Source organism: Pan troglodytes, chromosome 7 (assembly GCF_028858775.2).
Source record: "Pan troglodytes isolate AG18354 chromosome 7, NHGRI_mPanTro3-v2.0_pri, whole genome shotgun sequence".
In the NCBI taxonomy this organism is placed as follows: domain Eukaryota; kingdom Metazoa; phylum Chordata; class Mammalia; order Primates; family Hominidae; genus Pan; species Pan troglodytes.
In genome coordinates this window covers 57,700,524-57,724,960 of record NC_072405.2, presented here as the reverse complement: position 1 = coordinate 57,724,960, position 24,437 = coordinate 57,700,524, and the positions used below count along the sequence as shown (strand labels likewise).

The following is a 24,437-nucleotide window of genomic DNA, read 5'->3' as shown; positions in this document are numbered from 1 at the left end:
TTATTAATCGCTTGTCAGATGGCTAGTTTGCAAATATTTTCTTGTATTCTGTGGCTTATCTTTTCACTTTGTTGTTTCCTTTGCTGTACAGAAGCTTTAACTTGACATTATCCTATTTGTCCATTTTTGCTTTGGTTGCCTGTGCTTGTGGGGTATTACTCAAAACATTTTTGCCCAGACCAGTGCCCTGGAGAGTTTCACCAATGTTTTCTTGTAGTAGTTTCATAGTTTGAAGTCTTAGATTTAAGTCTTTAATCTACTTTGATTTGATCTTGTATATGACAAGAGAAAGAGCTCCAGTTTCATACCTCTGCATATAGATATCCAGTTTTCCCAGCACCATTTATTGAAGAGACTGTCTTTTCCTCAGTGTATGTTCTTGGCGCTTTTGTCAAAAATGAGTTTGCTGTAGGTGTGTGGATTTGTTTGGGGGTTCTCTATTCTGTTCCATTGATCTATGTGTCTGTTTTTATGCCAGTACCATGCTGTTTTGGTTACTATATCTCAGTAGTATATTTTGAAGTCTGGTAATGTGATTCCTCCTAGTTTTGTTCTTTTTGTTTTGGATACTTTTGGCTATTCTATGTCTTTTGTGGTTCCACATAAATTTGAGGATTGTTTTTTCTGTTTCTGTGAAGTATGTCGTTGGTATTTTCATAGGAATTACATTTAATCTGTAGATTGCTTCAGGTGTTATAGATATTTTAACAATATTGCTTCTTCCAATTCATGAACATGCCTCCATTTTTGTGTGTCCTCTTCAATTTCTTTCATCAATGTCTTATAATTTTCATTGTAGAGAACTTTCACTTCTTTGGTTAAGTTAATTCTTAGGTATTTACCTTTATATATGGCTACTGTAAATGGGATTACTTTTCTGAGTTCTTTATCAGATTGCTCACTGTTGGCTTATAGAAATGCTACAATTTTTGTATGTTAATATTGTATCCTGCAACTTTACTTAATTTATTTATCAGTTCTAATAGTTTTCTTGTGGATTCTTTAGGTTTTTCCAAATATAAGATCATATCATCAGCAAACAAGGATAATTTGACGTCTTCCTTTCCAATTTGGATGCTTTTTATATATTTATCTTGTCTGATGGCTCTAGCTCAGACTTCCAGTACTATGTTTAATAACAGTGGTGACAGTGGGCATCCTTGTCATGTTCCAGATCTTAGAGGAAAGGCTTTCAATTTCTCCTCATGATGTATGATACTAGCTGTGGGTCTGTCACATATAGCTTTCATTATGTTTATTTATGTTTTTTATATACCCAGTTGTTTAGGGTTTTTATCATTAAGAGATGTTGATTTGTATCACATGCTTTTTCAACATCAATTAAAATGATCATATGGTTGATGTCCTTCATTGTGTTCATATGATGTATTATATTGATTGATTTGAATATGTTGAACCATCCTTGCATCCCAGGGATAAATCTCACTTGCTCATGAAGAATGCTCATTTTAACGTATTGTTGAATTTGGGTTACTAGCATTTTGTTGAGAATTTTTGCATCAATATTCATCAGAGAAATTGGCCTTTAGTTTTATTTTCTCAATGTCTTTTTCTGGTTTTGGTATCAGGTAATACTTGCCTCATAAAATGAGTGTGGAAGTATTTCTTCCTCCTCTGCTTTTCAGAATAGAGTATGATTGTTATTAGTTCTTTAAATCTTTTGTAGAATTCAGCAGTAAAGCCATTGTGTCCTGGGTTTTTCTTTACTGGGAGACTTTTTATTACAGCTTTGATCTTGTTGCTTGTAATTGGTCTGTTCAGGTTTTAGATTTCTTCATGGTCAATCTTGATAAGCTGTATGTGTCTAGAAATTTGTCCATATCTTATAGATTTTCCAATTTATTGTCCTGTAGTTGTTCATGGTAGCTACTAATGATTCTGTGAATTTCTGCAGTATCGCTTGTGTCCATTTTCATCTCTGATTTTATTTATTTGAATCTTCTCTCTTTTTTCTTAGTCTGGCTAAAGGTTTGTCAATTTTGTTTAACTTTTCAAAAAGCCGACTTTTTGTTTCATCGATCTTTTTAATTTTTTTATTTCAATTTCATTTGTTTCTTCTCTGATATTTATTGTTTCTTTTCTTCTACTAATTTGGGGTTTGGTTTGCTCTTACTTTTCTAGTTCTTTAAAACGCATCAGTAGGATGTTTACTTGAAGTTTTTCTTCTTTTTTGATGTAGGCACTTATAGCTATAAACTTGCCTCTTAATACTACTTTTGCTGTATCTCACGAGTTTTGGTATATTGTGTTTCCATTAATATTTGTTTCAAGAAATTTTTCAACTTCCTTCTTAATTTCTTTATTGACCCACTGTTCATTCAGGAGCAAATTGTTTAATTTCCATGTATTTGTATAATTTCTAAAGTTCCTCTTGTTACTGATGTCTAGTTTTATTCCATTGTAGTCAGAGAAGATGTTTGATATTATTTCAATTTTTTAATGTTTTGAGACTTGTTTTGTGACTTAATATATGGTATATCCTTTAGAATAATCCAAGCACCGAGGAAAATAACATGTATTCTGCAGCTGTTGAATGAAATGTTCTGTAAATATCTATTAGATCCATTGGGTATATAGTGCAGATTAAGTCTAATGTCTACCTGGTGTTCTATTTTACTGTGGCCGAGCTGACACTCAAACCACAAGACAGTCTTTCCCACTCTTCCCCTGCCATTCCATTGACAGAGAACCCTCACCCCATGGCCACCACCACCACAGGCCCATGGGGAGTGCAGCCAGAGTACTGCTGATGTTCCCTTAAAGCTCAGGGGCTCTTAAGTCAGCTTGCAATGAATGCTGCCTGGCCTAGGACTCACCCTTCATGGAAGTGCCCCCACCCTCACCCCCAGCCCAGGGCAGATCCAGAGATACCATCCAATAGCCAAGTTCTGGAATCTGGGACCCCAAGAGCTCACTTGTGCCCTACTCTTTGTGGCCAAGCTGCTACCTAAGGTAAAGGACAAAGTCTCTTTTACATTTCTCTCCACTTTTCTGAAGGAGAAGGAGCCTCCCCCATAGCCTCCAGAGCTGGAAATATGTTGAGTCTCACCTGAAGCCAGCAAGTCTCAGGGTCTCACCCAAAGCCCTCGACGTAGTACCTGGCTATTGCTGCTGGTTATTTAGAGCACACGGCTATTCAGTTAGCAGGTGATAAATCCTGCCGGGAGTAGGTCCTTTCCTTCAAGGCAGTGAGTTCCCTTCTGTCCCACGGTGTGTCTAGAAATGTCATTCAGGAGGTAGGACCTAGAAAGGGGGCCTCACAGTTCTGACAAGTTCCCTATCCTGCTGTAGCTGAGCTGGTCTCTAAGATATAAGACAGGGTCCTCCTCACTCTTCCCTCTCCTCTTCTCAAGCAGAAGTAAAGGGTCTCTTTTGGAGCTGTGAGCTGTGCAGCCTGGGGTTGGGGAGAGGTGATGCCATTACATCTTAGACTACCTGGGCTGGTGTCTCAGTAGGTTGCTTGCCCACCCCCAACACGAGTCCTCTGACTCTGGGCACGGTTATGCACTAGGACTCGCCTGGGAGTTGCCATCCTTGTGGCTAGACTTCCTTTCAAGATTATTTAAGTTCCCAGAGCACTTTATCCTACACTGGCAAGGCTTGCAGGAACTGAATATCTAACCGCTGGAATTGGTGATTCACCTCTGTCTAGGGCTGGTCTAAATGCTTCCTCCATAGGTGGGCTTCTGCTGAGTTTGGTCAGGTTTTGTTCTCTGGTATAGCAGGGCAGCACTGAGTTCAGTGCCTCACAATTGTTGTGCTCTCCCTCTTCCCGGCACACAGAATCACTCTCCACACCATGCCCCCACTGCCAGGGGTTGGGGAGAAGTGGCATTAGCGATTCAAAACAGTTTCTCTTACCTCTTCCGTGCCTCTTTCATTGATATGAAGTTAAAACCAGGTACTGTGAGTGCTCACCTGATTTTTGGTTCTTATGAAGGTGATTTTTTTTTGTGTAGATAGTTAATTTAATGTCCCTACAAGGAGGGACAATCATTCTGCCATCTTGCTCTACCCCTGTCCAAACTAGAAATACTTTTAAAACAACATTAAGTAAAATTTCTTCAGAATAATTTCTAACTTTTTTCCTATATACTATTGTAGATAATTTACAGGGAGTGTACAGAGAAAAATATGTATTTTAAAGAGCATATTTGAAAAAAATTCTAGAAGAAATGGGGGTATCAAAAGATGAAATAAATTATAATTGATAAGAATAAATGCTGAAGATTTAGTCATGGTTGTAGTAAGCAAAATAAGAACAAAAACTACCACAACTACTTAATCGAAATAAGCCTTCTATAGTGATATGGCACTGGCTACAATTTGATTCAAGAGCTTTGGCATTGCCTGAACCATGCTGTCATTGAGTTCTTTATATATTTCACTGAACTAGTCTACTAAGTTCAGATTCTGTGGCTAATTTAGTCACTTTGTCAGACTTCAAAATATTACCCAAGGTTTACTCTCTTTGACTTCCCTAACAATACAAACCTGATTTTTAGCCATGCTGGAGGATAGTCATTGGTTAAAACACTGATGTTAAAAGAGGGAAAGTATCCCTTGATAAAGGATAACAGTAGTTTCAGAGCAGGTGGCAGAACAAAATCAGAATTTTGGATTGACCACTTTTGCTTTCTCTTTTAATTCAAAAGAGTTAAACAAATAAAATATATAGGTATGTGATATATAAACAGAATTGAAAAGAAATATATTTTTGTGAACATACATATACATTGCATATATTCTGAAATATAACTGACTAAAATGTCAGGCCTTGAAGGTACAGAGTATGAAAAACTGTTTCAAGACACTAAATAGGGCACGAATAATAGTAGTTGAAAATGCAGTTTTAGGAGGAGATAAAACCTCTGAGCATAACTATTAGTTACTTTCTATTAAAGATCCTCTCTCAAGTAATTGAAGAATTCTGCCTCAGACAAAAATTATTGTTAATGGCTTCAAGATGATGGGCTATATTTTAAGCAAGAAAGGGTTTAACTGAGCACTGGACAAGCATATTCAAATTTTAAAACCATACCTAGGACTACTTTTTTCTAGTCAAGGAGGAATAAGAGAAGTTAGAGTCACCCTGTAATCTAAAACTACCAAGATAAGAGAAAATATACACCTTAATGGCACTAAAATATTGAATTGTAACAGTCAAAGAAGGACAGTGATATCTACAAAAAGAGAAACTAAAGAATGGAGTACTACAATTTTCCCAGCTTACAAACTGATAAAGTTTAAAGATCTTATAAAGAGAGGGAGAAACACAGTAAGAGTCTACAAGTCTCCATGAAATAAGGAATTGGGAGCCCGGAGATCTCAAAATATCAGGAATCCACAGGACTGAGTACCAAAGAGGAAAGAGCAGCACAGAAAACTGAAGACGTTCAAAGAATCCCCCTAACTCTTCACCTGAATACTGGTAAATAAATGCATGTGAGGAAAATATCCAAGAGGAAGAAAGAAATAGCAAAACTGATAAAGAGAACTGTACATGAGGTTTACACAGATCTGAGCATAGCCCTGTTGACAACACAGGCATTTTCAAATTTTAAAATGCCTTATGGTTCATTGGGTATTCGGTAGAGTACTAAGAGTTTGTCTTAGTATTGAGGAGAAAGTAACACTAGAATAAACACTGCTCTGACCTCGTTTAACCAGTGCTTAAAATAAAGACTGAAAAAGATCAAAATTGTTTCAAGAAGTTGTCCTGCATCAAAACAAAGCTAAAGAATATCACAGAGAGGCAAAAATATCCAGCACTCAGCAAGTAAAATTCTGTGTCTGACATCCAATAAAAAATTACAATGAATAGGACATCAAAAAAATGGTGAAATTGGGACTTTTGAACATTTTGTTCTTCATACATCAAAAGAAAACTAGGAGAAAGATCAGAATAAACTTTTTTAGCATTCTAGAAATTAACCAAAGTTTTACAGCAGAGGAGCATTTATACAAGAAAACTTGCTGAATCTCAGTAAGAGTGAGCTTTTTGGCATTTTAGCTTACTCTAGTCATATTACCCCTTCTCCATCTCCCCAGTATCCTTGAAAAATAATAGAACATATTCCTGGTACAGCATGATCAACCTGGAAAGAAGCAAAAGGAAGCAGAAGGAAGCTGGAGCTCTTTCAAAGCCCCATTCCCAAAGAATTGTCATCATTTGACCTGTCTGGTGGTTCTGAGGAAGACCCACTTTCAAGGTTGTCTGTATTTGACTTGACATGGCACTTGCCAGGTGTGAAAATCTCTTTAAAGGGAGCATTTGTCAAAATCATTTACGGGCAAGTGTTTTAACTTCATCACTGCCTCAGGTGCCAGATAGCAGTCTGGGCAAATGATAGAGTAACAAAAAAGCTTAGGAGAAAATGTTGAGAATGAGATGCCCATAAGGGCTTTTAAAAGCTCTGATATACTCTTAGAAATCTAGAAGTCCACGTGCATGCATAGGACTGTGTGCATTCCCAGGCTGGTATACATGGTGTTCTCAAAAAAGGCCTGAAAACGTCCTAAGCTGTCACTTCTGGCTGACCTTGTGACACTGCACAAGCCAGAAGTGAAAGCTCAGGCAGAGCTGTAAGGTGTCTAGCTGAATGTTGAAAGCATGCCCCAACATGCACAGAAAGCCTCTCAGCAAAAACTGAGAGACTTAATGGTTCCAGAAATGGAGGCATATTTCTGCCTAGTTAATAGGTTAACACTAAGCTAAATGAATTGAGACATCAATGACTACACATGCCAAAGAATGCAGACATTAAATAATTAGATAACAAAATTCACTAAACAAACAAAGCTACAGCAAGCAGCAGCAACAACAAACCAGAGAGAAATGAAAGATTATTATTTCTGGAATTGAAACATTATATCATTTTAAATGTCCAGATTTTTTAATGACATATAAAAAATTATTTTAAACCATGGCCTGTAGGAGGGAAAAAAAGCAATTAATAATAATTGTCACTTTACTAAAGAATATCAGATATTGACCTTATTAGACAAAGATTTAAATTAGCTATTTTAAGTATGTTCAAAGAGTGAAAGTTTACATTCTAAAGAACTAGGAGAAAGTATCAGAATAATGTCTTACCAAAACAGAGAATATCAGTAAAGAGATAGAAACGAAACCAGCTATATTTAATAGTATTTTAAATGTGTCACCCCACTGCTTTCTGACTTCCATGGTCCCATAAACAGAACCAAATAAAAATACTAATAAATAAATCTTTCGACAAACAATGCTGTATCTAGAAAACTGCTCTTCAAAATTGAAGGAGAAATTAAGACATTCCCAAATAAACTAAAACTGAGAGAATCTGTCCCTGGAAAAATTTCCCTACAAGAAATTCAAAGGAGAGTATTTCAGGTTGAAAGGAAAGGACAGTAAACAGTAAGTGGGAAACACATGAAGAAATAAAGTGCACCTTACTGGTAACCACATAGGTAAACATTAGACAGTATAAATATAACTTTTGTTTGACTTGTATTTTTGCCCTATGTAATTTAAAAGACAGCTGGGTGAATGCATGTTCTGATATAAACACACGTGTAAAGATGTAATTTGTATAACAATAACATAAAGGAGGGGAGAAAATGGAGCTATATAGGAGAAAACTTTCTGTATACTATGAAAATTTAGCAGGTATTTATCTAAACGAAATTGTAAGGAGTTAAAATATTATTTGTAATCTCCAAGGCAATCACTGAAGAAAATCTGAAAAAATGCATATTAAAAAATAAATTAAAATGGTACCATAGAAGATATCTACTGAAAACTAGAAACCAATAATAGAAGAATGGGGAGAAAAAAGGCATAAGACATATAGAAAACAAATAGGAAAATGATAGACATAGATTCTACTTATTGGTAACCACATAAAATGTAAATTATTTAAGCTAATTAAAAGGCAAATATTGCTGAAATACCTAAAAAACATGGCTCAACAAAATATTTATCACAATAGACACACTTTATAATCAAATATACAAATAGTTTGAAGGTAAACAAATAGAAAAAAGTTATGTCACACAAACTTATCACAAAGGAACTGGAGTGACTAAACTAATATTAGACAAAATATATTCTAAGACAAAATTTGTCACTAGACACAAAGAAATATTTTATTTATTTTATTTTATTTATTTTATTTTATTTTATTTTATTGTAACAAGATCTTGTTCTGGCACCCAGGCTGGAGTGCAGTGGTGCAATCTTGGCTCACTGCAACTTTGAACTCCTGGACTCAAGAGATCCTCTTACCTCAGCCTCTAAAGTAGCTGGGGCTACAGGTGCAAGCCATCATGCTCAGCTAATTTTTCTATTTTTTAGTAGATGGGGTTTCTACCATCTACCCCAGGCTGGTTTCAAACTCCTGGGCTCAAGCAATCCACCCGACTGGGCAACTGGGCCTCCCAAAGTTCTGGGATTACTGGCATGAACCACTGCACCCAGCCGAAAGACATTTTTAATGATAAAATGATTAAGACAACAAGAAGCACAAATAATATTAAGATATATAGTACTTAAAAAGAAAGCTACAAGTACATGAAGCCAAAATTGAGAGGAAAAGTAGGCATTTCACAATAATAAGACTGCAATACCTCATTTTCAATGGTGTATAGAAAAAGGAGACAGAAGATCAGTAACGAAATTGAAGACTTACACAATGCTGTAAGTCAACTAGACCTAACAGACATCTACAGATCACTCCACCTAGCAACGCAGAATACACATTCTTCTCAAGTACACATGAAACACTCACCATGATATATCATATGTTAGGCCATTAAAAAGTCAAAATAAATTTAAAATGATGGTAAAATTGTACAAGAGTATGACTACAATGTAAAGAAATTAGAAATCAATGACAGAATAATTTTCACAGTCACAAATATGTGAAAATTAAACACCACACCTAATAAACAATAGGTCAGAAAGAAATCACACAGAAAATTAAAAAGAACCTTGAGATTAATGAAAACAAAGGCACAAGATACTAAAACTTATGGGGAACATCAAAAGCAGTACTTAGAAGGAAATCTATAGCTTTAAACATTTACACAACAGCACAATAAAGATCTAAAATAAACCTTTCACCATCCACAGAAAGAAGAGCAAACTCAACACAAAACAAGCAGAAAGAAAGAAAAAATAAATATTAAAGTGGAAAGAAATGAAATAAATCATAGACAAACAATAGAGAAAATTAAACCAAATACGTAACATTTTGGAGAGAACAACAAAATAGCAAATCTTGAGTAAGATTGACAAAAAACAGACAGCAGACTCAAATTACTGAAATCAAAAATGAAAAGAAGAACATTACTCTTGGCCTTACAGATATAAAATTTTTATGAAGATACTATGCACAATTGTATGGTAACAAATTAGATAATCAAATGACATAGATACATTTATAGAAAGACATGAACCATCTAAACTAACCCAAGAAGAAATAGACAATATAATAGGCTTGTGACAGAGTAATTTTAAAACTATTTCACAGCAAAAAACCCAAGATGAAATGACTTTTTGGTGAATTCTGCCAACAAATACTAGCAAACTAAATTAATTTAGCAACATGTTTAAAAGATTAGAAACAATGATCAAATTAGATTTATTTCAGAAATTCAAGTTTGGTTCAACATAGAAAAAATTAGTAAACATAACACATAATATTAGTTGAATAAATGGGAAAAAGACATAATTTTCTCAATAGAGAAAATACTTGGAAAAATCCAACATTATTTCATGATAAAACTCTCAACAATATAGGAATAGAATGAAACTTACTCAATCTGATTAAAGCAATCTAAGAAAAACCAGGGCCAATATCATACTTACTGGTGAAAAACGGGATGCTTTCTCCCAATATCAGGAACAAGACATGAACATGTGCCCTTGCCTCTTCTATTCAACAGTGTATCAGACGTTTTAACCAGATAAATTGGGCAGGAAAGGAAACATCATCTAAATTGAAAAGCAAGAAGTATTTGTAGATGATCTATCCTTTATAAAGAAAACCCCAAAATATTAAAAAAAAAAACTCTTGGAGCTAATAACCACATTCAGCAACAGTGCAAAGTCCAAGTGTTGGACAGTTTCTGTATAGCCTTGACAGACCTAGTCTTCTTCTGTCTTGTTGATTCTAGTTCTCAGAATAGTTGAAACATGTGTGAGCATGCAATATCCTGAGACAGGGAGGAACAGCTATAAATAGACCAGGCTTTGTTATTTGCCCTCCTAGGGAAGAGAACTTCTTGAGTTAGAGAAGAATTGCTCAGGATAGCCTGAGCTTTATTCTTTATCTTAGAAGCAAGACGCCCTTCAATGCTTTAGCCCAGCAACTCACATGTCCCCTGAGTTAACTCAAGGTGGGTTGCCTTTTGGGATCCCTAAGCTGCAGTCCAAGTGTGGCATGTTCAGTCAGGACTCCATCCACCCCGGACAGCTCTCCAGAGCCTCGGCTGACCAGCTCACTGTGGATCCTGGGCTTCTGTTGTCCCTTGTCACCTATCTGTAAGTAATAATCCTGTTCCATATAACTTGTACAATGTGAGTGTTGTATCTTACTGAACTTGGGTGAATAGTAAAGGTGCAGCCCAGGATGGAGTGAACAGAAGTGTTTGGATCCTGCTCCTGGTGGTTGGCATAGCAATGATCTTTGTTATCCTCCATGCAATGGGAGTCCTTCCTTAGTATTGGTAATTAGTCACCATGGTCATACCAGTCTGAACATGTGTGATCTTGTCTGATCTCAGAAAATATTGGTAATTAGTTAACCTGTTTCACACCAAGATCAATATTTAAAACTCAGTTGCATTTCTATATAGTATCAATGAACAATCCAAAAACTAAACTAAGAAAACTATTATACTTACAATAGAAAATAAAATAAAATATTAAGAATAAATTCAACCAAAAATGTGCAATGTAATGCACATTTGTAAATAGAAAACTAGAAACATTGTTGGAAGAAATTGAAGAAGATCTACATAAATGGAAAAACATGTTATGTTCATGTGTTAAAAGTCTTAATGCTGTTAAGACAGCAATACTACTATGGTCAATAATACTATATTTTACTCTTGGAGTTTTATAAGAGAGTAGATCTTAAATGTTTTCACCACACACACAAAAATCATAATCGTGTGAGGTGAGAGATTGTGGCAATTATTTCACAATCTGTTCATGTATCAAAACATCACATTAAATACCCAACATATATACAATTTTTATTTATCAAAAGCTGGAAAAAGCAATCTCTATCAAAATTCCACCTTTATTTTTCACATAAATTACAAGCTGATCCTAAAGTTAATGTGAAATTCAAATATTATTAGGCATGCTAAGAAGCAGGAAAATAAAACACACAGTGGATATAAAAATCAGTCAATAGAAGCTGAGCCAGAAATAACACAAATTTCTAAATGAGAATGTGAAACAGTTATTATAACTGCAATTCATATGTTTAAGAAGTTAGAGAAATAGAAATTAAAATAAATAAGCTACTTTATCCTCTCTCCCTCCTATAAGGGTTGATGCAGAGTACATTACCCCCAGCAATACAAATACATGTGTGCAATATGTCCACTCAGGGAATCTCATTAGCTACTCAGTACCCACATTTTCATTAGGAGCTGGTCATACAGGTACCTTCTGCCTAGGATGTACCGAAATTCCAAACTCCCAGGAAAAAATTACGTGTTCAGGACAAGCCATATTATTTTCACAAACAGTCTATGCACAATGAGCCACTCTTATCATTCAAAGAAAGTTTTATATCAGTCAAGGGAAATGTTTACCAATCAAGTTTCCAGATGCCAGTCAAGGGTAAACCTTTCAAGAATAAGTTTCTAAGGATAGGCAGTCTCAGCTCTGCTACATTAACCATTTTTGCACAATATGGAATACTCAAGCAACACCATTAACCAATGTGCACTAACTGACATTTATGGATTACTCCACTCCATCCAATAAGGGCAGAAAATTTATTATTTTTAAAAGTACATGGAACATTTAGCAAGAGAGACCTAATATGGACCATCAACAAGTCTCAATATGTTTAAAAGAATTCAGGACCATAAATAAGTCTCACTACCGTTTAAAGGATTCAAACCACCAGAAGTAAGTTCTCTGACTGCCACAGAATTAAATTAGAAATTATCAACAAAAAATATTTTTGAATACCCCCAAATATTCAAAATCTGAATAGCACAATTCTAAATAACCCATGGAGCAAAGAAGAAATTGAAAGGGAAATTAGAAATTATGTTTAAATAAATAGAAATAAAAGGCTAATATATTAAATTTTGTGGGATATAGCTAAAACAGACCTTAGGGAAAATTTTACAGCCTTACCACCAAGATTAGAAAAGAAAAAAGTTTCAAGTCAATAATATCAGCTTTTACCTTAAAACAAAATAAAACCAAAACAAACAAGCAAAAAAAGAGCAAATCGATTCCAGAAGTTAATAACAATAATGACAGTAGTAGTAGTAATCAAAATCAATAAGAAACAGAAAAAGAAGTAGAGAAAAAACAATGAATCTCAAAGCTGTGGTTTTTAGAAAGTTAATAAAGACACAAATTACCAATACTATGAATGATGAAATTGATATCACTACAGATTCTAGACATATTAAGATGATAACAAAAAAAAATTGTGAACAGCTTTATGCCAGTAAGTTATACAACTTAGATGACAAATTATTTTAAAAACACAATCATCAAGGCTCATTAAAAATAAATAAACAATCTGAATAGCCCTACATCAATCACAGAAATCGAAACTTCAGTTCCCACAAATAAACCCATAGACCCATATCATTTTGCTGAGGAATTCTACCAATTACTTGAGAAATAATATAATTTTTACATGAAATCTTGTAGAATTGTAAAGAGGAGGAAAATATCTACTCATTCAATGAGGCCACCAAGATTTTTATATAAAATCTAGGCAAGGGCATGACAAGAAAATTGTAGACGAGTGTCCATCATGAACATAGCTACAAAAATCCTTAACAAAATTTTGATAAGTCTAATCAAACAATATAAAAAAGGATAATACAAAAAAATGCAAGGCTGACAATAAATAGGCCGATAATAACATAATTCACCATATAATCAGACTAAAAACAATGGTCATCTCAAAAGATGAAGAAACAACATTTGACTTCAAGACTTATGCAGTTACAATAATCAAGGTGTGATATCAGCATCAAAATAGAAAACCAGATCAAGAAAACAGAATAGTGTAAAAGTACACCCATACAAACATGGTACACCCACACAGATATGGTCAATTTGTTTTTGACAAAAGTGTAAAGACAAATCTGTAGAAAACGAATAATCTTTTTAACAAATGATCAGTTGTAAGTATATATAGAAAAAAACCTTGATCTATACATTGCAACATAAACAAAAAATAATAAAAATAGATAATACCCAAATATTAAATGTAGAAATATGAAATTTCTGGAAAAAAATTACAGGAAAAAAATCTTTGTGATCTTGAGTCAGGCAAAAAAAAATTAGAATAGCAAAAGCATGAATAAAATAAAATTTAAATATCACAAATTTGGTGTTATTTAAATTGTGAATTTCTTGGCTTCAAAATACAGTGTTAAACTAATTAATGAAAGACAAGCCACAGACTGGAAGAAAGGATTATGAAGTCACATAAATGATGTATTCAAAATATGAAAATAAACTCTCCAAACTCAACAATAAGAAAACAAGAAACATAACTTTAAAAGTGGACAAACATTTGAATAGATCCTACACACAAAAAAAGATATATGCATTGCAAAAAAAAACATGAAAATATGCTCAAAATCATTAGTTACTGGGAAAGTTAAAACCACAATGGGATTTCACATCCACTACCATGTCTAAACTCATAGTTACTTACTTAACAAAGTGTTAGCAAGCATGCGCTGAAACCCAAGTAATGCTGGTGGGAACGTAAAACAGTACAAGCACTTTGAAAAACAATACAAGTTTCTACTAGAATGTTAAGCATACATTTACTATATGACTCAGGAATTATACTCTTAGGTATTTACACAAGAGAAATTAAAGTCCATAGCCATACAAAGACTTCTAGACAAATATTTGTAGCCAGCTAATTTGTCATTACCTACAACTGGAATCAAATTTGTCATTACCTACAACTGGAATCAATCCAAATGCCCAAAAGATGAAATTATAGATAAATTGCTGTTTATCCATTCAGTGGAATTCTACCCAGCAATAGCAAGAAATAATTTATTAACATATATTAATCTCAAAATAACTATTTAGTTAAAGAGGAAATACAAAGATCATAGTATATACAGTACTCTTCACATAAAGTTCTGGAAAATGCAAACTTATTTAAAGTAACATCATTGCCTGGGAATGAGGAGAGGTCAGGAAGACTCAAGAGGGAGGCATTACCAAAGGATGGGAGATTCTTTTGGGAATGATAAATAGGATGTTCATTGTCTTTAACAATGAACAATATTGATGTTCATTATTGATGTTCGTTATACTTTGATAGTTTCACAGGTGTACACCTATCAAAAGCTATCCACTTGTGCATTTGAAGAGTGCAATTTATCATATGCCAATTAAATCTAATAAAATTGTTTTAAAATTATATCTAAAAGAGATATTGCTTGTTTACCCAAATTGCTTGTTTAAGGTGGTAACCAAAAGCTAACTCAGTGGAAGACTACTAAGGTAACTGGCAAAGAGACGTCCATGCACGGCCTGCCTTGGCTGTGACTGCTGCCCTTCTTTTAGACAGCCTTCTTGTAAGAAAACAGATAGGGCAGCACAGCACCAGGAAGCCGGATGGCCATGCTGTTTTCCTACTGACAAGGCCTGCTATTTTGCTACAAGACCCAATCCATGGTCATCTGTTTCTTCATCAAGAAAATAAAGACACTGATACTAAAATTCTATCATTTATCTCCTGTCAGATACCAATCAGTTAACTTAACTAAAATTCCATTTCTAATACAAGTAATACTCAGGTTTCTTTGTTGTCCTCACAGGTTTTCATCAGTATCAAGTGTCTTCATTATTTCTTCTACTACGTAATCTCTGGAATTGAAATTACAGCCACTGTCTTTGCTCTCTTTTATACGCTGTGGTCTGATTGCAGTACATTTTTCGTTTTTGTTTTTGTTTGCCATTGTTAAACTGTATCTTTAGGACAGCGATGATTTCAATGGTCTGTTGCTCCACTGGCTTTTTTAACTGCTGGAATGCACACAGTACAGCCTGAGATCCCAGATTAAAATGCCTCTTAAAGAACATAAAGAAGATAAACATTTTCCAGTAGGATAAAATTGTTTTCAAGATATCCCAACAAAATGATTTAGTACTTTACCACAGAAGTTTACACAATTAAAACAAAAAGTTTACACAATTACATTTTGCTCTCAATAATCTATGAAATACACAATGCTTGACATATTATTAATCTCTAAAACACATAAAATCAGGAAATTAGCATCAGTGATATTATCTTTTGATTTTACTTTACTCCTTTTCTCTCATTTCCTTGCTCAGTTAATATATTAGTGTGGTATTTTTTAATGCCTCACAACAAATGCTAATGAATTATTTACCATTTTCTTGCAAAATGGCAAAATATGAGATGGTTTATACTACCATGTGGAATTAGGGCAGGTAACCATAAATTACCACAGTGAGTTACAGCTCTTATGCAGGATATGGTAGCTTTGCTGGAGTAGACGAACCTAATCTCACGTCCCTGCTATACAGTTACTGGTCTGGGAAATTATTATTTTTCTTACTCATAGGCAGAAGAATCAGAAGCAATGTATCCTAACATGAAATGGGCATAGAATGGAAAGTCTGTGGTATCTCCCTTGCTCTCTCCTGGATCATCTAAAATTCCTAAAAATATCTCATTGGTTCATTGCATTAACAGCATCATGGTCATTGGAATGTGACAAGTATTGATATATCTTGGTAAGACTCATGTTATTCAGACTATGGGAAAGAAACTCTACAAAGACTCAGAGGCCGCATTGATAAAGATTTTTAGATCCTGGTATCTGGGGCCTGCCAAAACATTTCTTTCCTATATTAGTCACTTGTTGCTGTGTAACCAATAACTGGGGCTTCTGACACCTCAGGGCCTGCCTGGGCTAGGATTGACCTCCAAGCACATTCACATGGCTATCGCTGCAGACCTCAGTTCCTCAGGCCTTTCCACAGGCTTCCTAGATATCCTCATGACAACAGGGCTGGCTTGCTGGGATTAAGCTTCATCTTTTGAGAAGAGTATCAAAAATTTTGTGGATATATTTTTACAACCACCATATCCTCTATTGTATTGCCACTTGTACCTCAACTATTAGGAAAGAATCACAACCACTGGTAGGCCTCTGAGTTTTAGAGGCAGCATATTCCATACTTAGGAATACTTCTCGGACCCACTTTTTAGATGATATGATAACTGCTAGTTTTGAGTGGAGTCTAAAGCAAATTTCAGCAGCAGGTCTTGGCTGCTCTACAGCCGTCTCTGCAAATTGGGCCATATGGCCTGGCAGAACCCCTGGTACTAAATGTTTCTGTGTTGGGAAAAGACACCATGTGGCGCCTCCAGCAAGAATCAATAAGAGAGGCACAGTGCAGGCCCTAGATTCTCAGAGTAAGACCAGGCTGCCTGCAGCAAAGTCCAAATACCATTTGAAAAGCAGCTTCTGGCATGCTACCAGGCCCTGAGAAAGAGAGCATCTGGATACAGCACACCAAACTGCCCATGAGGCTGTCACTGCCCACCATTAGATCTGTACTGTTGCATACAATGGCTTCTATTGTCAGGCCGTGCAGCATCCATCAGTTATAAGGTAGGAGTGAAACATTGACAGTGGGCTTACATAGTGCAAAGGGAAGACCTAGGCTTCAGAAACAGGTGGCTAAGGCCTCCATGTCATTGGCCAGTGTTGCCTTGATAGGTCTCTTTCAATTCACACCGGTAGCCTCATGAGGGGTTCCCCACAACCAGCTAAAAAAGGAAGCAAATGCCCAAGCCTGATTTACAGATGGGTCAGCTCAGCAAGTTTGTGCAAGCCAGAACTGCTGCTGTGCCCTGACCCTACTCAAAAATTCCCTAAGAGACTATGATGAGGGAAATTCTCTAAGGGCTAGGGGCTTGAGCCTTGCACCATGTCATCTGCTTTGTGTGGAAGCAGAAATAATCCAAGGTAGAGACATATATGTCCCAATGGGCAGTAGTGAATGATGCTTGATTAGGCAAGATTATATGGATAGACTTACAAATTGACAAAAAGTGTGAAAATATTTTTATTGTATGTTAATTCCTACCAGAAAGCATCCACTGCAGAGTAGTCACTAAACAACCACGTAGACAGGATGGATTGCTTGACTGACGTCAACTTGCCTTTGTTCTTTGATACTCCCATGCTTACAGATGGGCTCATGAATACCACTGCTATGGTGGCAGAGGTGCAGGCTGTGCTGGGCCCAATAACTGGAGTTCCCTCTCATCAAGGATTGTGTAGCCACTGCCTTCACTGAATTTTGACATGTCAGCAAAAAAGAACAGGTGTCAGTCCCCCAAATGGTACCATTCTTCTTGGAGACCAGCTGGCCATTTGGTGATAAGCACATTTCATGTACTTCCTTCCACAGGGAGAGTGGTGAGAACTCGTAATAAAGGCAGGAAAGTTAATATGTTTCCCACTATAGTGTTCCACAATGGCATCTCTTGGTGCTCCCAGACCCAACTGTCACTGGGCAAGTACAGCAGCCACAGGCTGATAAGTGCATGCAAATCAGAGGCTCCCACCCCTTACAGAAGAAAACTAACCTGGACCAGAGAAGTGTTAGCTGAGATGGAGCCAAATCTACAAAGGGTGGTAGAGAAAGGAGAGTGGTGTTGAATACTAGCTGTAGTCTCATGACACACTGTAGCTTTGGAGACTATAGTCTGTCCCACCAACCTTCCTCTGGTAAGTTCCCAGAGAATCCTGGGAATGCTACACTTGGATAGAGAGAACTCATATGATAATCAAGTGGATGTGAGAGACTTAAAGAGAAGAATACAACAGATGTTGTTAGTGTCCTACCCAGATTTTTCTTTGCTCCTGGGGACACCCTCACCTAGCTGCTGCAAATGCTGCAGATCATGGCTTTCACCTACACAACTTTCACTGGAGAATTGCCCACTGCAGAGAGGAGTCCCCTGACCCCACGTGCCTGGGGGTTTACACCCCATGAAAGCCCTCCACTCACACACACCCTGGAGCATCCACAACTAATTAATTGATACCACGGTACAAAGTCAGACCAGCTTTCTGCAAGGTGGAATTTGTGCACTATAGTGTGTGCCCTCAACCACTCTCCTAACCCCGGACTCCTGGATTAGACACAGCTGAACTTTTCTAATAACATTTCCCTGCTTGGGCCATTGTTTTTTTCCATTCTGCCTCCCTCAGTTCGGCCAAGTCCCTCCAGTGGATACTGCTTTTAGAGAATGTGCCTTGGAAATTGGCTTTTAAGGAAATTGGGTTTGATTCTTTTTACTTCCATTAGAGTATCCCACCAATTATATTTATATTTCACAGATAATGTTTTCAGGAGCATGGAACTAGTTTGGAAGGGAGGGGGAAGAGTATACATCCACTTTAAGCAGAATCTGTGGTTACTATAAAAGTATTCCATGTGAACTGGATAATGTGAGGCATTTCACTATGGAGATTAATTGCTGATAACTATTTGGTCTTTAAAGTTGATTTTCATAGAGATGATTTTGGTTTAACAATAACAAATACTTTTTTTCTTTGTAGTTTTTTTTTTAGTTTTCTTTTTCTGACCTCCCCTAATCAAACTTGCCCTTCAAGACCTGAAGGCCCTCTTTCCCTCTTTCCCACAAAAGCATTAGTGAACCCTCAACTGGGACTTTCGTCTCTCCCTGCCATGAAATGTTCCAGCCCCTTATATGCAACTCATATTAGCTCCTTCCTTTCCTCTCATATACTTTAGATATTGAAATAAATGACCTTTCTTTGGCTATCAGGCTGCAAGTCATTGGGAACCAGCATCTCTGACTATTGAGTTTTTTAGTGTTTCTCCCAGAATCTGAACAAACTGCCTTCCATCATCAATGACTGGGAGTCAGATGAGGGCAGATAGAATTCACACAGTGATGGTGTGTTACCAGAAGATGCAGCCCACCCTTAAAAAATACATGAAGGCTCATATTATTCCGTGAATCTACGTGATTATGAGTGGCCAGGCATGATTGCCTGTGCCAGTGGGAGGATAAAAGAGGAAAGAAACTCTCTGGAGGCTTGCTGTGTATTAAAGACTCACATAGACTGAGAGTTTAATCCTCATAACACCCTTCATAGACAAGAGTCATTAATTCCATTCTACAGAGCTGGAAATCTAATTCAGAGCTGCAAAGTAACCGGGACTTGATTACCTAGTGGCTGAGCCAGAATCCAAGAGAAGTGATTTAAAACTTATGCTCTTTCCACTAAACCCCTTTCCCTGTTGAGATCCAAATAACTTGAAATTCTATGATTTAACCACCATTAGAGATAAATTTCTTCAATAAAAACATTTTATGCATTTATATAAACATGGAACATTTGCAATGCCCAAGGTTCTGGGAAAGACGCTAAGAACATAAAAACAGTAAATCTTAAATAAAAATTCCCCTTCTGAAAATCCATTATCTTTCACACTGAAAAAGGAAAGTCCTTTGCCTAGGATTATACATAGAGCAGTACTGGTGTTTTTTTTTTTTTTTTTTTTTTTTGTTTGTTTGTTTGTTTTGGTTTTTTTGATTTTGTTTTTTGTTTTTTGAGACGGAGTCTCGCTCTGTCGCCAGGCTGGAGTGCAGTGGCACGATCTCGGCTCACTGCGAGCTCCCGCCTCCCGGGTTCACGCCATTCTCCTGCCTCAGCCTCCCGAGTAGCTGGGACTACAGGCGCCCGCCACTACACCCGGCTAATTTTTTTGTATTTTTTTTAGTAGAGACGGGGTTTCACCGTGTTAGCCGGGATGGTCTCGATTTCCTGACCACGTGATCCGCCCGTCTCGGCCTCCCAAAGTGCTGGGATTACAGGCGTGAGCCACTGCGCCCGGCCACATAGAGCAGTACTGTTATTCCATCATTGAAGATCCAATTTCTATGCAAAAGCATGTTATTTTCAGGTTCGCCAGACTTCCAGCTAGCAGAGTATTTCAGTTTATGAGATTCCAAATTTAAAGTCACAATTTGTATCTTAGATTGACCAATAACAACTGTGATATCTTGCACAATTTTACCTATCGAAATTTTGGTTTATTCACCAATACAGCATCCTTGTAAATTTGTTATGAGTCTTACATGAGGTGAGCTATGGCTTGGATATGGTTGTTTGTCCCCACTAAATCTCATGTTGAAATTAAATCTTCAGTGTGGCAGTGTTGGGAGGCGGGGCTGAGCTGGAGGTATTTGATTCATAGAGGTGGATCTCTGATGAGAAGCTCCGTGCTGCTATCATGGTAGTGAGTGAGTTCTTACTTTTGTGAGACTGGGTTGGTTCTCAAGGGAATTGATTAGTTCTGTGGAAGTGAGATCTTATAAAACTAGGATGCCCTGGGTTTGGCCCCTCTTCCTACAAGCCCACTTCCCCTTGACCTTCTCTGCCATGTTTTGTCTCTGCACAAATGCCCGCACCAGAAGCTGAGCAGATGCCAGTGACATGCTTCTCGTACAGCCTGCAGAGGTGTGAGCTAAATAAACCTCATTTTTCAATAAACTACCCAGCCTCAGGTATTCCTTCATAGCAACACAGAATGCACCAAGATAAGGAACATGTAAAGTACTTAAGGAAACTTCTGAAACATGGTAGGTATACAATAAATTGTCATGTGGCAGGATAATTGGTGTCTCAGTAAAATATTAATACTAATTCCTACTAATGTAGAAATATCAGAAAGAATGAATATTTTTCCCTCCTTACTCTGCTCCCCTATACTTCTGGAGTGTAAGGAGGGATTTGAGGATAGCAGGCTTTTGAGCTGTAGACCTCTGGAACTTCCTGTCTATAACCTTCATCATAGTGAAATGCTTTTATTTTCAGAAAGAGCTGAATTATCCTAGAGGTAAAACGTTAGAACTAGAGTCTCAAAGAGGGAGAAGGGACATGTAGCTTTTTGAGGAAGTTCCTCCCAATACTGGAAAGGTGACAGATGTCCAAAATGTTTCAACATGGAGTTGATCTGTCCCACACTTTTGAATGCATGAGGAGATGCAAAGCCCTCAGAAGGGAATTGTTGTATAATTAATTTAGGAATGCACAGCTCTGGGCTCTGGGCTCTGGGCTCTGGTCTAAAAAAGGTCCTTCTGCCCAAAGTAGGCCCAGGAGCAGTGATACTACCAACTTCAAGAGTCTAAGGTCAGTGATAACCATCCTGAGACCAACACTCCTGGATATGGACAGTGAGGTCCCCCTGGGCTTCAGATAACCACAGAGGAGTGAGCAGGGAGAAGATGGAAATCCAAATTAGCTTAGGAGACAGAGTTTGCTACTGGATTAGAAGGATGAGAACATTCAGAGCATATTGCGTTAGAGAAAAAATGAAAGGTGAGTGACTTTGTTCACTCTTGCTATGTAAAATAAAACTCACAAGCAAAAGTTGTTCTAGCTACTTGCTTCCCACCCCTCCCCTTAAGGCATCCTGTGATTTCATGCAATCTCAGTAAAAAGCAAAATTCATTCCTATTAACTTTTTGAAAAAAAAAACTATTCTACGTTTCTTTCACAAATTGTGTTTTAATGTGTTTTGAAATGATAAAAAAAGAAACAATTCATCCCTTTTTAGATGACTCTTGCAAACATGACAGTCTAAAATTGGCAGACTCCTGCAGTGTTTAGAAAAGAAACCAAGACTTTGAAAATACATTAGACATTTTGCAATAGAAAAGGAAAGTTAGAAGAAAGCAAAAATAAGAGTTTCCAGGGAAGCCTCTGGTCAGAGGAAGACGAAGCGGGGCTCATGTAACCATGGGGGACTCTAATTGCTTTCTTTGCACCAAAGACAAACTGCGGAGAGCTCAATTCAACAAATATGTCTGGAGTACTTTCCATGTACTCAGCATTTTGCTTGGCAATGGGGATTCAACGGTAAACAAGGTGCAATTGCTCTCTTTGAGGAGATGACATCAACTGTACAAATACAAAGGAAACAGAGTAATTTCAATAAAAAGATGTGCACTCAGGGGAAGCACAAAAAGAGTATGCCTGGCATCCTAGAGAGGAAGATTACTGGTTTAAGAATGACTAATATTAGCTAGAGAATGGAGGGAAGGGATGGAGATGGAGGAGGATATGGGGCAACTGCGAAACAAAGAAGACCACTAGGAAAAGACAAAGAATGAACGTAATGTGCACAAGGAAATGGCAAAAGTTAGAACATGAGATGAGAAAAAACCCTCGCAAGAAAGGCTGAAATGGTAAAGATTTCTTATGTTCCTAATATATAACATTTGTAGAGTGCTTACTGTATGCCACATGCAGTCCCAAGTACTTTACTTGAATTTGCTAAATCAGCACATTAATCCTATGAGGTGGTTATGATTTCTCCCATGTTTGGAGTGACAACTTAATGTATTATGCATCTGAGAGTCAAAGGGGAGCACTATTTAATTATTAGGCTGAGATAACAGGTACTAACCATGACTTTCAAGGGAAGCTACAGTGAATGGTTATCACCCTGTGCATTTTTCATGGATTAAAAAAATAACAAGGGACAGAAGGATTATCTCATGTCGAAGGCCTCACAACTGCTAAGCATTGGAGATTTGAAAAGGACACAAACAAGGGCAAGAGATAGGGGCAGGCCACAAATAATAGGGATTATGAGCAGGGATGGAACATGCAGTGGGTAAAATAGCAAGGCTTGGGGATGGATGGGGCATTTGTGGGGAAAGAGGAGTCTAGTTGAGATCCAGGATTGTGGTCCAGTCAGATGTGTGGATGGTGATGCCATTTGAGTGGGAGTTGGAGTCAGGCCTTGGGAGGAAGAGCAATTCCAGAAGAGAAAGGATGAGTGCCTGCCAGCTGTGGGTAAGGTGCAACTGAGGTGTGTGGAAGCAAACACTGTTAAAGAAAATTATTCAATGACTCTTGTTAAAGCACAGTGAGGCCGACTTTACTCAGGACATTATGATGGGCACAGGGGCCACTGCAACCAGGTCTTGCAGTGGGAAGACAGACTGGGCTCCATCCTGAATACAGCCTGGGCAAGTGGGGATTGATAGCCAAGAAGCAGGATGGTGATCAATGGAGGGAACATTACTAAGAGAGAAGTCAGGGGCAAAGAGGATTCTGGCTAAAGCAACCTCACAGGATTCTTACTGAAGGCAGGCAGGGCGACCAGATATCACCTGGCAACAGTGGGGATGAGGAACTCAATCAGATTTCATTGAGGGTGATCAGATATCGAGAATCGGGGACCCTGGCTAAACTGACTTAGCAGGTTCTTTGCTAAAACCGAATTTTACAAAGTTCATAAATGGGCCTAGGAAGAGGTTCACAAGCCTGGACAAAGTTTGGCCAAGAAAAGAATCATTGTCAACATGTCCAGCAGGATTTAAATGTATACATTTTAAATTCAGTGGATAAATTAGGAAGACAAATAAAATAAGGGGAAAAAATTATAAGCATATTGAAACTGGTTAAAACCATGAGAATGAATGAAACTATCAATAGATAAAGTAAAAAATACTAGTAACTATTTAAGGGACCTGGGAAGGAGAAACAAAATGTTTTATTATGCATGTCACCCAGATTAATCTCTATATTCCTTGGGGTTTGGGCTCTTCACAAATTGACATTCAAAGAAGATCAGTCTAGCATCTCAAAATAACTTGAAAGTTATTCTTATTCTTTTATGTAATTTTTAGTAACATTGTATGAATTTCAATTTATCACACCCAACATTTCTCATCAGTGTGCTTTCTCTACTTCAATCTTTTACATTCACATCTGCTCACCAAACCTCAAACTGTCTTCCCTGCACCCCACCATCCCCCCGACACACACACACACACACACACCACACACAGCCACACACGCAGGCTCCTCAGCATTTCTCTGGCCTTGTCACACCACACAGATAGACTCTATTCTGCTGGAAGTGGCCGCCCAGACAATGGGGTTCAGGCTCAGCCCCTGAGAGGGCAGCTCTAGGAGAATTGGAGGACTCAGAAGCTCTTTGTTCCCCAGCTCCCCCACGGCCTCTGGAATTATAATTTCCCCAGGATAAAGTATGAAGAGCTCTATAGGCAAATTAGGTTTCTTATTTTGTTTGTTTTAATTTCTAATCTTTCTAATTGCTTTGCTAACAGCAGAACATAGGAAACTAG

General features: G+C 37.2%; 2 long non-coding RNA genes across 7 annotated transcripts in view; one reads left to right on the top strand and one right to left on the bottom strand.

The window, feature by feature from the left end:
- LOC104007596 (uncharacterized) overlaps positions 1 to 10,298 on the bottom strand; it is a 69,495-nt gene extending 59,197 nt beyond the window's left edge. For 4 of the 6 annotated variants that reach the window (XR_008536718.2, XR_008536715.2, XR_008536716.2 and 1 more), the window contains exon 1: positions 9,872 to 10,144. This is a non-coding gene — a long non-coding RNA (uncharacterized LOC104007596). The other 2 variants (XR_010159541.1, XR_010159540.1) reach the window with 2 other exon arrangements.
- A 143-nt stretch (positions 10,299 to 10,441) lies between these two features.
- The window catches only part of LOC129135706 (uncharacterized), a 28,836-nt gene continuing 14,840 nt past the window's right edge, over positions 10,442 to 24,437 (top strand). The window contains exon 1 of the long non-coding RNA XR_008536714.2: positions 10,442 to 10,546. This is a non-coding gene — a long non-coding RNA (uncharacterized LOC129135706). The remainder of the gene's footprint in view (positions 10,547 to 24,437) is intronic.